The following is a 5,902-nucleotide window of genomic DNA, read 5'->3' as shown; positions in this document are numbered from 1 at the left end:
TAGTTAATACCTGGGAAGTGTCCAAACTCCATTGTTCGGTGAAAAAAAAGGTTACAAGCCAGTATGTAAAAATTCACTGAGCCTGAAGACTGTACATGTTGCTAGGTAAAATATCTCAATTTAAAAAATAAAACCTATAAAATTTAAAATACATATGGTACAATGCCAGCTTTATAAATATATATGTTATGTATATTTATAAAATGTGAAAAAGCATATCCACCAAAATAGATCAGTTAGGTAGTGGGGTCACAGATGGTTTACATTTCATTTTTTTTATTCATCTACATTTGCTAAGATGAATATATATAATACTTGTAATTTTATTTATTTATTCATTTATTTTTACATTTGTTTATTTCTGAGAGACAGAGTGAGACAGTGTGAGCAGGGGAGGGGCAGAGAGAGAAGGAGACACAGAATCTGAAGCAGGCTCCAGGCTCTGAGCTAGCTGTCAGCACAAAGCCTGACGTGGGGCTCGAAACCACGAACTGTGAGATCATGACCTGAGCTGACGTCGGACACTTAACCGACTGAGCCACCCATGCACCCCAATACTTGTAATTTTAAAAGGGGGCAGTAAGAAGTGCCTGGGTGGCTCAGTTAGTTAAGCATCCAACTTCGGTCAGGTCATGATCTCATGGTTCACTGAAAACTACACTGAAACTGCAGAGCCTGCTTGGGATTCTTCCTCTCCCTCTCTCTCTACCCCTGTCCCGCTGTCTCTCTCTCTCTCTCTCTATCAAGATAAATAAATAAATTTTTTAAATTAAAAAATTAAAATAGAAGCAATGAAAAGCAAACCAGTAAAAACTGCATAATGCCAAACATCACACAGCTATTTACTGACTTAGTAGAGATGACAATCAGAGGGCTCTATTCAAGAATTTCTTCTTCAGAGGGGAAAAATAGTGGGGGAGAGGGAGGGAGGCAAACCATGAGAGATTCTTGAATTCCGAGAACAAACTGAGGGCAGGTGGGGTGGGGGGCAGAAGGGGGTGATGGGCATGGAGGAGGGCACTTGTGGGGATCAGCACTGGGTGTATTATGGAAACCAACTTGACAATAAACTATTTAAACTTTTTTTTTTTTTCAATAAAAAAAATAGAATTTTTTCTTCAGTTGGTTTGGTTTGGGCTTGGTTTGTTACACACCTTACTGTGGCTATGTAGTTAGCCAGTTTACCCATCCTGGGAAGCTAACATTGTGCTGTGGGATTGACAAGAATAAGATGAATGCTGCCATCACAAGGTGTCCCTTCTCAGGTGTCTCAGCCACTATCCATTCTGAGAGGTAGGTCCAGCTTTTGTATCTCTGGAAAGATTTCTTGCTTACAGGAATCACAGTGGAAGGTAAACAATGCCAAACTCTGCTCCTTACTTCAGAACCTCTTGTAAGGGTAAAGTATTACACTACTATATTCACACTAAAGCCGTGATCAAAAATAGCAAAATGGCAAGAACATACCACATAAGCCTGAATAAAAGTCAGCTGTAAATTTCACCGAAAGACAATCCAAACAAACAAACAAACAAACAAACAAATTTGGGTTCACATAAGTATCTATATAACATAAGAATATAGTGTATATATTATATATAAATAGTCAAATACCTACGTATAATACTGAAGATGATCAAATGACCTCATAATATTTAGCTTTCTTTTCCTGAGAGAGAAAGAGAGCACAAGCAGTAGAGGAAACGAGAGAGAATCTTAAGTCCCAAAGAGGGATGACCCTGGGATCATGACCTGTGCTGAAGTCCAGAGTCAGATACCCAACCAACTGAACCATCCAGGTGCCCCTCACTGTATTTAATTTTTAAAATTCACTTTAATCTACATGTTTTAAATCATATATTATGAAATATATATTGTACATTTATAAGTACAAGGCAATCTACCATTTTTTCTAAAGGATGGTAACTTTGCCTTATATCTGACCATATATAATACTTTTTTAATTTGGAAATTCTATTTCAATAATTCTTAGGTTTTGAAATAATTTTCATAAATGCTTTCTCTTTTTTAAGTTGTATATTATCTAGAAAAGTTTTCATTACTTTAAAATATATTAGCAGCCTTTTGGGGGCATAAAAGATGAGCAGGGGTCACCTGGGTGGTTCAGTTGGTTAAGCAGCTGACTTGATTTCAGCTTAGGTCATGATTTCATGGCTCATGAGATTGATCCCTGTATGGGGCTCTGTGCTGATAGAACAGAGCCTGCCTGGGATTCTCTCTCCTTCTCTCTCTACCCCTCCCCTGCTCATGCTCTCTCTCTTTCAAAATAAATAAACATTTAAAAAGATAAAAAGAAAATGTGTCCACACAAAAACTTTAAAAAACAAAAAACAAATAAATACATAAAAGATGAGCAGATGTTTTCAGAAAAGTTGGAATGTCACTTATTTATTTCTACCCTTTCCCCAATATTAACCTTCAAACCTAGCACAGGATCTCATTATGAGGTGTATATACTTTTTTATTTTTTCAAGTTTATATGTTTATTTTGAGGGAGAGAGTAAGCAGGGTATAGGCAGAGAGAGAGGGAGAAGAGAGAGCATCCCAAGCAGGCTCTGCATCATCAGTGCAGAGCCCCATGTGGGGCTCAAACCCACAAACCATGAAATCATGACACAAGGTGAAATCAAGAGACAGATGCTTAACCAACTGAGCTACCCAGCAGCCCCTATAGGGTATATTTTTAGTGTCCATTTGGGGTTTTCTCCCCAATAAAGGTAACAAAAATCATGTTGGGACCACTGGCTAATATTTGGATAAATGATAAAGCTAGAAATAATAAATGATAATGCCAAAATAAATTACATACAATCAAATAACCCAGAAGCCATACAGAAAAAATTAATAAACAGGAGTATATAAATATTAAGTCAATTTGTGCAGCACAAAAAACACAAAAGCAAAATCAGGTTAATAATGTACAAGGAGAACAATTTAACAATTCCCAACTTCCCTACCTTACAAAAAGTGCAGACAAATCAGTAAGAAAAAGACTGACAGTCCTATAGAAAATTGGGCAGAGAACACAGCTACTCTCAGAAATACAAATGGCCGATACATATCGGAGTGCATCTTTCCTTATCACTATGAAACTTAATCAAAGGAAGATAAATTGTTCACTTCTCAAAGAAGTGGAATTTCTAAAGTTTGATAATACCCAATCCTAAAGCAGAAGTAAGGAAGTAACCTTCATACATTGTTAGATAAGAGTGTAATATTGCACCATTTGGCAATTTGTAGTATTTATTAACTTTTTTAAAGCTTGTATCTCGTTAACTGGGCAATTTTGTCTCTCTGAATTTACCCTGTGGATTTATACCAAAATATGTTCAAGGTGATCATTGCAACATTCTTTGCAACAGAAAAAAAATCAGAAACAACCAAAATGTCCCTCAATAAGATGGAGAAGCCGATGGCATAAATGATGAATTTATAAATGAATAAATTATGGTATTTGTGGAATAAACTACTGTACAGCCATTGAAAAGAGAGTAGGATAGCTCTTTCTGTACAACTAAGGAAGGTGTCTAGCATAGATTATAAAATGAAAAAAGGAGTTTGAGAAGACTATTATAGCACTATCACACTTGTGTACTTTGTAATAGTATGTACATTTGCACTTATAATTTTTTTCTTTAAAAAGATGATGTTTTTCTTTTCAGGGAGTGTAGTTGGGCAGGTATACAATACAGGCTTTTAGTTTCAGTTTATACTTTTCTGGACTGTTTGTACCAGATCAGTGTAGTCACCCTACCATTTTTTATTTCATGTTATGCTTTTTAATATTTTCAAAGAGCAACTATCATTTGTTTTATTTACATATGGCTATTAAATAAAGTCTTTAAAAATGCATAGTGCAAAATATATAGTAGCAATCATGTAGAACTTTTTAAGAAAGTTAAAATTCATTACACCTCAAGACTCTCTGAGTCAGATGCCCAACCTCAGGACCTACCAGATCAGAAAAATACCCAATCTCCTCCAGCCTGAGAAACGTCACCCACCCTGAGACTACAACTCCCACAAGACATCGAGGGATTAGAGGGAAAGGAGCATCTTGGGAAGTCCCAGTTACTTCCGGCCTCCGGGAGCCATCCTTCCGGAAGTGTTTTTGGTTTCTGTTTTGTAGGGGTTTTTTACTTCAAATGCGCTAGGCTTTAAGTGGGAAAGGAAAAACAGCTAAGGTCAGCACAAACAAAAAGGAGAAATCTAGAAGGTAAGAGACCACAAGCCTCAGATGCGCTGAGCGAGAATAAAAATTACGCAGGCTGTGTGGCTTCTGGGTGACTCAGTCGGTTGAGCTTCTGGCCCTTGGTTTTGGCTGGGATCTTGATGTTCCCGACAGTGGGTTCCAGCCCAGCTTTGGGCTCTGAGCCGACACTGCGGAGCCTGCTTAGGATTCTTTCTCTCTCCTGGCTCTGGCTCTGCCTCTCTCTCTCTCTCTCTCTCTCTCTCTCTCTCTCTCAATAAATTTTAAAAAATAAAAATAAAAATAAATTGGGCAACCTGTAGATGGGCTCCGCGCAGCTCCGAAGTCGTTCTCAAACTGGCTCCCCTCCTGCCTCTTGTTTTTCCTTGCAGTTTCCCGCCAAATGTCTATCCTGCTAAACAAAATCGGCTCTTTTTCCTTACGGGTTTTTTGAAACTCGAGCTTTCAAGGCGCTAAACCCAGGTTCCAGAAACTGCCTGCAACCCTTCGTCCTGATTTCCCACAAAGCAGGCCCCGTCTCCCCTCTTCTCCCCGCCTCGCTAGGCTGGGATCCTGGACACCATTCGTGCACTGTGATAAAAAGGCCTCGATTCGACTTAGCTCCGAGCTCTCAACTCCTGCTCCTCAGAGTCTACAGCTCCGTTCCAGCATGGGATCCCGCGGAAATAGCCTGCCAGGACCTTAGACTCCAAGTATGTCAGTGTCACCAATTTGTAAAACAACCTAATAAAATCCCTACCTGGCTGCGAGAACAAAACAGTATTTTGAAACAAGTACAGGGTATGTTAAAACAGCATCTTTTTGTTAAGTCAGACATAGAATAGAATTGTGAAAGATTCCTTAAAGGCTGTTGAAACATTTCTTTGAAGTTTTAATCAGTGATCCAGTTGTTAAAATAGCGTGTAGGATAGTGGTGGAGAGGTTGGTAGAGAGTTTGTGGAGAGAGGGTATGTGGAAACTACTTTATGCTCAATTTTGCTAAATTGCTAAATTGAACCTAAAACTAAAAAGTAAAATTTTGGGGCGCCTGGGTGGCTCAGTTGGTTAAGCATCCGACTTTGACTCAGGTCATGGGTTCGAGCCCCGCATTGGGCTCTGTGCTGGCAGCCTGGAGCCTGGATGGAGCCTACTTCAGATTCTGTGTCCCCCGCTCCTCCCCTGCTCACACTCTCTCTCACAAAAATAAATGTTAATTAAAATTTTTTTAATAAAATAAAAAGTAAAATTTTTATTAACTTAGAAAAATAATAGTAACAACAGGAAATATAATAGCCACTATTATGGAGCTCCTACTATATGCTGGTAGTAAAGCTGGGATTTGATGGCTGCTGTGTCTGACTTTTCAGCCCATGGTGAAGAAAATACATAAAAATACTACATCAAAATATCTGGCCAGAATTTTGGCCTTTTGGGAAATGCACATGACAAGGCTGTTAGGAGACCTGATTTCTAGCATCAGCCCCACCCCCCGTCCCCTTGTTGAGCCATACTTCCTGATTCTCAACCTTGAAGGCTCACACAAATGATCTGGTGATCTGGCTAAAGGCCAACTTCTGTTTCAGGATATCTGGGTGAGCTGAGATTCTGCATTTTTGACCGTCCCCCAGATGAAGTCCTTGTTGATCCAGGATCACACTTGGAATAGCAAAGGACTTTAGATCCTGTCAAGCT

The sequence above is a fragment of the Crocuta crocuta genome, unplaced genomic scaffold (genome assembly GCF_008692635.1).
Source record: "Crocuta crocuta isolate KB4526 unplaced genomic scaffold, BGI_CrCroc_1.0 scaffold167, whole genome shotgun sequence".
In the NCBI taxonomy this organism is placed as follows: Eukaryota; Metazoa; Chordata; class Mammalia; order Carnivora; family Hyaenidae; genus Crocuta; species Crocuta crocuta.
This window is presented reverse-complemented; position numbering follows the sequence as displayed.